The following is an 11,463-nucleotide window of genomic DNA, read 5'->3' as shown; positions in this document are numbered from 1 at the left end:
TAAAAGGAAAATTAAAGATGGACTATATACACACATTGGTCTAAATGGGCTAAAACTGAAAGGCCTCAAGTGGAGATGGCTAAACCGACTGTCCATCTCTGGGTCTGTCAACGCTGTGTCTCCGCAAAAAAGTGGAGGGAGCGAGCAGCCCCTACTGTGGCCCCTGGCTAACGTTAATGTTAGTTTGCTAGCTAACGAAGTTAGCTTGCTAATTCCACCCGACACTGGTCACAGATAATGTTATAATGAGCCAAACAAGTCATCTGGAGGAATGGACATAATTAATAAACATTTGCAGGGATTTTGTATCCTGTTTTTCTACTGGATTGGAATGAGCAAATTTTGCACATTTGCTTGGGTTACTTAAAGTTAATTAATTTGTATTTTAACTATTTTACCATCTTATTAACCTGTGCTGTATTAACACCTCCCTCATTTAGCCTATTTCTACTTTTTATTATTGCTTGTTACTGCTTTGCATGGTTGAACGGTGCAAGAAGACCGAGATCGGGTCTGTGTTGCTTGGCTGTGTTTCGATGCTTGCATGGCTTCTTATACTGAATGTGGATACTGTTGATGTGTAACTGTGCTAATGTCTTGCTGCTTCCTGTAGCTCTGCATGGCTTACTGAGAAAGCTTGTTTGTTGCTCTGGCTGTCTGTATGGTGTCTTATTGGCTTCTGTCTGTATAGTTTAACCTGTACTAATGTCTTGCTGTTTCCTGTTGCTCTGGTCTAAAATCATCTGGCCAAAGGACTACAGTTGAAAATTAGCCAGCTGGCTAACAATGGCACATTTACAGAAATGTTGATTAATGTGTGTTGTCCTTTATAAAATAAAGAATAAGAATAATAAAGCTGTTTAATCAAATCAAATGAATGTGGCAGACAGCAGTGCACGCTCCTAATCTCCCCTCCATTTGATTCACTTTGGGGACACTGCACATAGACTGCAGCCATTTTCAGGAGGATCGTTACATTTTTCTACAAACAGAACCGTAAGACCTCAGACTAATTTAAAAGATGCTACTGTAAATAGTGGCTCTAAGGCAGTAGTATCTGATATAGATTTTCTGATAGTGCAGGCAGTGACATAAAGACAAAAACAAACAGGAAAGAAGAAAGGACAAGGTATCGGTACTTTAACCAGGAGTTGTCACTTGTGATCAGCCTGGCTCCCCTGACAGGCAACGTGAACAAACAAGAGCCAGCTCTGCTGTGAGTAAAAACAGGGCCCAGGGGAGGGGCCGACCCCATACCATGTGGCCCACCCTGACCCGCCGCCACTGAGAGCGAGGGCATGTCAGCATAATCACATTATGCTAGATAAATGCCCAGCCTGCACCAAAATATGTGTGGCTTCTTTGTAACAGGAGGCTGCCACATGGCCCAAATTAGAAAAACACTAACTTGTGACTCTGAAGATAACACTGTGTGTATGGGGGGTGCATGAGTGTGTGTGTGTGTGTGTGTGTGTGTGTGTGGCACCAACACATGGTTATCATGCCCCGGAGCAAGGCTGAAGACAGCTGCACAGTGGTGGAGACAGTAAAGAATAGAAAGGGCCTAGTGAACGTGATTTCTCTATACCACACGCTCATAAAATGGTGCCTGGTGGCCTGAGAAATCCTTGAACTATTCCATCAACAGACACATTGTGTGACACAACAAATTCATAACTTTTAATGCCTTTTCCCTCCTTTTTATTTTAGGCTAGCTAGTCTACAGTGTGACATTTATCATTGTACAGCACATCACAGCAGTGTATCTGCCGTTTACTATGTTAGGTCTGAAAGGCCTTGCATGTGTATTTGTTGTGTGATAAACCGCAGGTGAGTTGAGGTGAGGAGCATTACAAATATCTCCGAAGCCTGTTCAATTAACTTCTCCCTTCAGAACAAACTGGTTTGCTTTCAACTGTTAATCTTGCCCCCAGAGTAAGAGAGAGAGTTGGTATGATGGCAGGTGTCATTACCCAACAGCCCATTGGGGCGAGGGATTCACAAACAGGAAGTGATGATATAACACTTTTTCACCTCAGGCTGTGGATTCCTATCAAGTCTCCGAGAACACTGTTATTACCATTACAAAAGCTGCTTGCTTGTTCGTCACCTCCAGCAGCCACATTACTTTACACAGTTGAGATTAAAACAAAAACACCAAGGTTTTTCATAACCCTCCTACTGTAATAACCTTTCTCCTGAATCCAGAATAATTTTACATGATATATTTTATTTTTTGAGTAAATTTTGTGAGGATTAATATTTTGGATAAAGTGAGAAGTGAGAAGAGAGAGGTGATTTCCCCCGAGGTGGAGCTCCAGGCTGGAAGAAGGAGTGCTGCTGGTTGATTACCCCAGCTAGAGTGAGCCGTTTTGGGGGAAGCGAAGAACGGGTGAGCCCCCTTCATGGGCTCCAAGAGAAGAGATCCATACTCTGGGAATGAGGTAATCCCATAATGACTTCCGAAGCTGGCAGAGTCAGATCGGCTTTCTTAGCTTGCGGATGAGAAAGAGAAGGATAGAGGGGTTTGAGAGACAGGAGAGAGAGCTGGATAACCCCCCCCCCCCAACCCACCCTGGGGCAGAGTAATTATATCTGAGGATGAGATAAATGTCCTTTTAAACACACACCCTTGCATACACACACACACACACACACACACACACACACACACACACACACACACACACAGGATCCCAGGTAACATATATGTGTTCCAAACCTTGGGCATTTCTCCACAAGTCTCTAACTGAGTGAGTGATTTTTCTAAACTGCACCCTTGGGCCAGCGTACGACCATAAGCCAGACTGTCAGGAACGCGGGACACACATTTGGTTAACTTCCCAGTGCAGAAACACACACACACACACACACGCACACACACACACATATAAGCAATCTGGAGAGTGTGGGCCTGCAACGGTGTGAGAGGGAAAAGGGTGATAAAATCCTCATTTCCCTTCATTGCCGGGTCGTTTGTCTCCGTCGAGCAGGCGGCTCGCCAGTCATGGAAATGCTGGCCGGCAACCGAGAGCTGAGTCACGTCAGGCGTTCATCGATCATTCGACTGTTTACTGTTACTCTCACTCGCTCTTTCGATCTTTTTTTCACTCCCTCTGTCCAGCCATCCCCTGCTTCGCCTCTATCTCTCATGCACATAAACTTAGCAGGCAGTTTGACCCCACACAACCTTTCTTTATTTCTCTCCTCCGCACACTGTCATTCATTTTTGTTAATGGATAAACACTTTCATAGAGTGGAAAGGGATATTGATGGATGTTTTTCAGATAAGTTCATGGACTGGACCCAGTGTGCACAACCCAAGACTAACAGTTTAAAGTTAGTATTCTGTCAGCTGAAGAAACAAGTTTTTTCCCCCCAGTATATAGGGGGAAATTTAGTGAAAGTGTGAGAACATAAGAAATAAACTCCCTCTGTAATATACAGTAGCAGTGTAAACTCAGCAGAGCAGCCAACCTTGCTAACACTGAAAATGTCTGTAGCTGGCAAATTTGCATCCTCATCTTGTCTCATTTTAAAAAAAGCAACAAAATAAATAATATACAATTAGGAGCATTAGCTAACAACTTTATTTTGTGGGATTACATGTTAGTGATCTAGCATTCATTTGCTAGCTAGCTGCAAGAGTTAGCATCAGTTGTCATTTCAACCGACTAAATCGACGGTCGGCTAGAAATGAGAGGCTTGCTTTTGTCTACTTCTGTCTGAAGTCAGACATCCATTGTTTTAATATAACTACACATTTTGAGTGGTGTAAATCTGCCACTGTTATCGTAAACTCGTAAACTGCATATGTGCCGTCACTGCCGTGCGAGAGCAGAAAGCTTGCGGTGTAATAGAAACAAAGGGAGGCTGGCTTAGCGAAGGGTCAAGTCTGTTCAGCAGTTGGAAATACTCTAAATGATCTGTAGGCTTTTGGTCATTCACAACTTTTTTATTCAGTTTTCCTCCTTTGAACAAAGCATCCAATGGCTTAAAAGTGGAAGCAGCTGCTAACAAACTAATACAAATATGTACTTTTAAATCTCCCATCTAGTGGCTGATTCACTGAACTACATAGTTTCACCAAACAGAGGGACAGCTTTACTAAGGCTTAGTGAAGGTTTTACAGGTGTAAAAAAATGTCCATTGTGGTTCTTGACAGCACCAAATCAAATATGCAATTTTTTAACCTGCAGAAAAACATGGGCGGTTACCATGAAAAACAAACAATTCATAAAATTACTCAGGATGAGGAGGTTGTGACTGATGAGAACAGTGATGGGTCTTTCAGCAAAGAGATCCATTACCGTATGGCATGTTTTAAACTCAGTGTCGGTGTAATTAGGCAATGTAGACTAAAGAGGCAGACTGATGGGTTGAAGAGAAGATCTGTCAACAATTCTGGTCTCATGCTGCTGTTTTAATGAGCTGCACAGGTGATGGAGAGAAAGAGAGCTGGAGGTTAGCTGCAGCAGTTACATGTAAAATCCTTCTCTGTATGGCACTCCCACACACACACACACACATACTGAGCCTGATGCACCTACACTGTAAAACTCTCAACCAGCAAGTCAGAAGTTTATGCGTATGTGCAGGTAAGTGTATTTTATCTGCCAGTGTGTGTGTGTGTGTGTGTGTGTGTGTGTGTGTGTGTGTGTCAGGCAGAAGACTGAAGACTCACACTGTTCAGCTTGTACAGGATGACTCAGCAGCATTCAGCCCCCACAGGAACACAGGCTGCCTGTTAGCGCTCAGCTAATAAGAAGCCTGCTTGAGCCGATGCGTCACTATCCCACCTGAACACTGCAGAGAGAGCGTGAAGGAAGGAGGGAGGCGAGGAAGGAAGAGATGCAGATATTAGAGAGAGGGAAGTGTCTTGAAGATGAGTGCACCTGTCTCCGAGCACAAGCTGCTGCTTTTGTTCACTCTCTCTATCTCTCGTGAGTGTATGTGGCACAAAGAAACAGAGATTTTCACAAACACTCATAGACTAGGTTATATATTGTACTGTACCGTATATCATACTGTTTTGTGACTTTACATAAGCGTGGATCCATGTGTATAGGCAAACAGGTAAAGACATGCATCATCAGACAGAATGGTGTTATTGGTCAATTCTGCAAAACCCTGAATGAAAATGAAGTGAAGCCCGTACAGCAGCGTTGCTTTCCTCAACCTGGGACGTGCCCTGTTCATTGACAAGTAACAAATTTGCATATTGAATCTAGCTCATATTGTATCAACAATGCAGATTGCAATTCACTACGAGGTATAAATGGGGTCTTAGTCTTGCTGCATAGAGGGCACAATATTTCCTGCATTAGTACTGAATGCTGGTTTTACATTTGCCCAGCTGAGTCGTCTAATATGAATAAAATTCCTGGGCATCCTGAGCTGGCAATGAACACAGTTGGTAAAACAATCACACGGGCTGTAAGCAAACCCCAAACCATATTATTCAAATTGCTTCTTAAAAGGTGAAACCGTTGCTGAGTATACTCAAAATGTCAGTTACAATCAGTGCATTTACATTTACATGCACTTAAGTAACCGGGTGGCTTTCTCCAGTAAGGTGATTTCTTAAATGTGATGTAAACGAGAAACCTGGATTCTGTAACCTGGGTATGGTATTAGATAAACCTGATTTCCCCAGCTAGATTTCTCCTGGAAACGCAGATTTCTTGGTCACATATCTGGGTAACTGGCTGTCTAATCAGCTTGCTACACTAAGCACGTGCACGACAAAGACTGCAGACAGGGAAGATGGATGAAAGGAGAAATAATTGCATATAGTTATGCGTCCTTGTACTCAAAATAATTCAGAAAAAGAATTTAGACACTTTTGCACAGAAAATCTGTATGCAGAACTATGCTAAGTATAATTGAGTTGTTGAACCCGGAAGTCTGCAAAATCTAATACATGTTTTTACATCATAATATTTGTGTGCATGCATGTAAATATAGTCATTGTATAGCTGGAAAAAAATATATCTTTTTTTCTGTATAATTTTACTTAAAACTGTTCATTTTGCACTAAATACACAAAAAAGTATACACGTGTTTACCATGTGGATATTTCATATAGACTATTTATGAAATGATCAGAAAACATGCTATATTGTTATATAATGTTAGCATACCTGATAAGAATAATGACCAGAACAATAAAAATTGCACCCAGGTAAAGAAAAAGAGAATTTTCCTTTAAACGCACATTCTTGTGCATACATACTTGCTCACAGTACATATTCAAGTCACTTCTGGTTCCTTCAAACACACCCACACACATAGACGCACAGAAACATAGATGCACAGAAAGAACAGCCAACTGACAGACACACACACCACTGTTCTTGAGCCCACTGGCGATGTCTGGCACTTCCGTGGACTCTGTGTCCGGAAGAACTGGATCAAGTTTTTTCAACCATGTTTTCAGTTAAATTTTGTGTGCGTGTGAACGTGTGTGACCAACACACCATAATGTGCTGGGTCTTTTGAGGTCAGATTGGAGATGACTATTCATAGCGCAGACGTTATCCAGCTTTCTATTCCAGCAAGGCACAAACCCATGGAACTCATTCTCACTGCAAAGGAAGGATTAAAAACAAAACAAAAAAACTATTTCAGCAGAGCTGTGGAACAATTACGCTTTTTTGGACAGTAGATATTGCAAATTAAAACTTCAGAGATTCCTAAACCAAGAGGGAAAACAAACACTGATGCAAACAAGTTTTTCTAACCCTCAAAGAGAAACAGACATAATCTGTGGGAATCTGACCTGGACTTCCCCCCAGACGGATGTGTCACAGGGAGACGCATGCATTAATAAGCTTGTGGACCAAAGTGCATTTTCACTTCTCAAATTTACATGCCCCTGAGAGGCCAACACGCACACAAAAACATCCCTGTGAAACACAGGCTTCTCCTTTCAGACAGCAGTGTTCCTGTTTGTCATACAGAGTCAGTAAAGGAAACGCAGACAGCAAAGGGGAGAGAAAAAGAAGGAGAGGACAACCAAACGAACAGAAATGTTCTAAGGTTGTTTAGAGGGTGTTGTTTTTTTCTTGTCACTGTTGATGCGCTATGTTGCTGTTGAAAACCTCACATACCAGTGCTGGCTTCTACATCTGAGGCTCCGTTTATACTCACAGAATTTCCGATTATTTTTATACCCTTTGTGGCACAAATCTGATGCTCTCATATGTCTAACAATATTGAAAGGCAACATCACCGTGTCTAACTTTTCCCTCTTCACAGTCACAAATAGATCAGGTCTGCCGCATGGGGAAACTTACTTGGTTCTTGTGTAAAGGCAGCTTTAGTTTGTGTTTGCTGTGTATACAAAAAGTAACTTTCAATTTATTTTCAGCTTACTGGACAGCATTAAAATCATTTACATGTTCAGAATGTATTTGTAGTTGGACAACAACCAAAAGTACAGAAAATATTAACAAAATACACTCAAACATTGGTTAGCAATCAACGTTTGTTTATGTTGCATGTCTGCAGCTGCTTCACAGTAAAATACCTCCTGCAATGCATCCTTGCTTTTGAGAGATTCATGGCAACAAGATTGGTCTAAAGCCATGCTAGCAGCTCTGTGAGGCTGTACATCAGCATAGCAGTGCTTTGAGTTAAAACTAACATCAGCATGCTTACAATGCTAACATGTTGATGATTACCGTGTTCCCCATCTTAGTTTAGCATGTTAGCATGCTAAAATTAGCTAATTACCATTAAACACAAAGTAGCTGCCGCTGATTGTAGCCCTACATCTTAACTTGCACTATTTATGTTGTCTTAGATTCAGATTTTGCTTTAACTTGCGTGATTTTCTTTTCTTTTTAGTTATTTAGTGAGCATTATGGAGGTGTCCGAGGCGTGATTTTTATTGCCAACGACTTCTTCTGTTATTGTTGTGCACATGACTTGAACCGTGATGGGACTGTGATTAGTTTTGCATGTATTTGGTCATAATCCAAAGTATTGGACAAATTACAATTTTGACCTGATGATGGCACTAGATGATAAATCAAGGGTTAAAGCAACGTTGTTACAATTCATCCTGAGGAGAAAATGAATGTTTTATGGCAGTCCACATTTACGACTGAAAGACATTGTCATCCCTATAGAGCCCCGCCGATAGCATGGTTAGAAAGTAGGCTTGCAAGTTTGAGATCATTTCCTGTTTATATCAATTCAAGATTAGCATCTGCTAGCAATCTTACACATCAAATCAACATTTTGCTATGAAAATCAATAGTGCATATTATTTAGGCTACCTGTTTAAAAGCTGATAGACCACTCCACAGATACAACTGGAGTATTGGAGTGTGTGTGGAGGAGACTAGCATTCACCTCATGAATTATAATGTAAGCTGTCAGAGTGAGCGTGTCTTCAAGATCGTAAGTGGCCAGTTCATGTCAGGACAGGACAGCTTGGTGCTTGATTACAATCCTGTTTGATAGCGCGCGCACACACACACACACACACACACACACACACACACACACACACACACACACACACACACACACACACACTATGACCATCCTCTAGAAACCAGGGTGTGGCAGATCCTAGTACCACCAACTCATCATGTTGATTTACATCACATCAGCAACAGTGTGTTTAAAGACAGCTGATTATCACATTAAACTCACCACAACCCTAACTTAAATATTCCGTAACACAGAATAATGTTTATAGAAATCTCTCTCAGCACATGTTAAAGACCATTAAACTAATAACACATTTGTCCTCCAACCTCTGTCCTAGATATTTACTCTCAAAACCTTTTTGTGCATGGTTGAGTGCGTATATAGTTTTTGTGTGTGCCTTAATCAAGCTCGGCTGCACCTGTGTGTTGTGAGGTAGCTGTGCGACCGTGATGTCTCCCAATAGCAAGTGACAGTAGGTACCAGACCAGAGCAGGGTGAGCCCCAAACAGGCAGCATAGTGGGGGGAGGGAGAGAGAGAGGGGGAGGGAGAGAGAGAGAGAGAGAGAGAGAGAGAGAGAGAGAGAGAGAGAGAGAGAGAGAGAGAGGGAGGGGGCACCCGGGAGGGCCTTCAATGGTGCTGGCAAGACATGAAGGTCATGTCACTAAGCATCAGATCAGCTGGCCTGGGTGGGGTGCATTTGTGTGTTTCTCAAAGAACGCTATCATGAAATGCTCTCGAGGCATCTCAGTGTTCTTTGTTCATTCGGTTCAATTTGGGTGGTTTAACCCTGTAGAGCAAGAATAAAAAGGATGCAGGTTTTTAATTTCTGTCATCTTGAGATTTCTGTTTTGATGTTAAACACACATGTAGCCCCCATAGATGTTCATGTACTTAAAAAAAACAAATCATTCACTGTAGATTGTCTAAAAATTGGGAGATGTGAGCTGTAAATCAGAATTCTAGTACAACGCTAACACCCTTGGTCTAATGTAGCTTTAGAGACATCCATCCTTTGCGTTCAAATCCCCCTGGATACATTCAATTAGTGTATTTCTTAGCTTCTGAGAGCTTTTTGGCGTTACAGTTTCCATCTGAAGGCAACAAAATTAAGTTAAATGAAACAAGAGTGTTTGAGTAACAGTTATACTGACTAGCCTGGATCATACTGTAACAACAGAAAGTTCCTTTGTGAGTCAAAGAATAAGAGCGGGATGAGAGGAAAAGAAGAAACGGTCTTGACTGCAGAGCGAAAAAGGATCCTTGCTACATTTGGCGGTTGAAGTTACCCTGATACTTCAACTCTTTTCATAAAAGTTCTCTCGCAGGAGAGCATTTCTATTTGTGTGCGTGCATTTGGATATGTTTGTGACTGGACCTGTCAGTGAATCATCAAGTCTCCTCTCTACCAGTTCAATAAATAACCATTCCCCAAAATGCTCGCTTTACTCACAGGTCAATTTCCCCTGCAGTCTGACAGAGAGGACTCCACACTGAGAGGGTAATGAGTCAAGAGCACCGGCTGCTTCCCAATATACAGAGAGGCGCTGCAGGAGAACCAGTGTATGACCCACCATTCACCCAAATATTTCACCATCTTACCTTAGACTTGCCATAAGATTTATAACTCAAAATCCCTATTTTTGGTTGAGGCTGACACCTACATAATATATTTATTACCCATGCATGATATTTGATATATATATGTATGTATGTAATTGATGTTGAATTGATTAGTCAATATACTGCAGACAGTTTTGATAATCGATGTTAGTCATTGGAGTATCTCTGTGATTCAGAATATTTTGGCGTACATGTACACACAATGTTCCCGGTTCCAGAGTCTTGTTTTTTTCTCTCTGTATCTACATTTACATACCAGTAGGAACCGGTAATCATTTTATTGGTACCTGATTCAAATGAACACAATGACACTTTAAATGAAGGGTTGTATGATGAAGTGTTTAATTAAAATAAATATCTTTTGGATTTGAACTATGTGGATTATTCCATAATGAAAACAATTTTAGTTGCAGCCATATACTGTATAGAATAGATTTTGTGACATGATTTTGCATTGCATCTTCTACATATGTAATTGGTTTGTAGGAGATGTTTTGATATCCATATTTTTGTATGAACAAATGGATTTAGGTGTAAATGCTAAAATCCTGAACCAAACTGCACTGAAACAAACATACACATTGAAGGTCCAGTCTTACCTCCAGCTGATATGCTTGTCTTGGTTTACAGCCAGTCAACAGTGGATTACCTCCAACCATGTCAGTGCAGTGCACTGGCTGACAGATGCAGCTGCTGATCAAAAACAGGAGGAATTCAAGGGGAGAGGTTTACTGACCATACTGTACATCACGTATATATGTTGGTAAAAGAAAGGTCAAAGAGTGAACAAGAATACGTCCTGTGGCATTGTGTGCCATACTCTCTAATGGGTGATGACAGGTGTGGGTGCTAGCAGGCTGAGGGGCAGTAAACAGAGCTGGGGTCATGTGGAGGTAAAGGTTGGGGTCCAGACACTCTCACGAGGATCACTGCTATACCTCATCTGTCCACACAATCCCAAACAGATAGAGAGTAGATTACTGACATCTAATAAAAGTGAATGAATCAGAAAATAAGGGAAATGGTGGTTTCTTTCTTTCACAAAGGGGCGGGAAAGTGGGAAATGCAATCTTATAATTTGATTGATGTTGTTGATGTCACCAGAACAGCAACAGTGATGTTGTCTCATGATATGAGTCCATAAAGAGGCCATTCATCTCCAAAAGGCCTCCGACATCAATTTCAACATTCTAGGTACCATCTCCGTGCGAGCCAGCACCTCACTAGATAAGGTGTGTGTTTTCTAGGGCTGCAACTAACAGTTATATTCATTGTTGATTATTTTCTTAATTAATCGATTAGTTGTTTGGTCTATAAAATGTCAGAAAATGTTTCAGTGTTTCCCAAGCCCAAGATGACGTCTTCAAATGTCTTGTTTTGTCCACAACCCAAAGATA

Source organism: Sander lucioperca, chromosome 6 (genome assembly GCF_008315115.2).
Source record: "Sander lucioperca isolate FBNREF2018 chromosome 6, SLUC_FBN_1.2, whole genome shotgun sequence".
NCBI lineage: Eukaryota > Metazoa > Chordata > Actinopteri > Perciformes > Percidae > Sander > Sander lucioperca.
Note: the sequence above shows the minus strand (reverse complement) of the source record.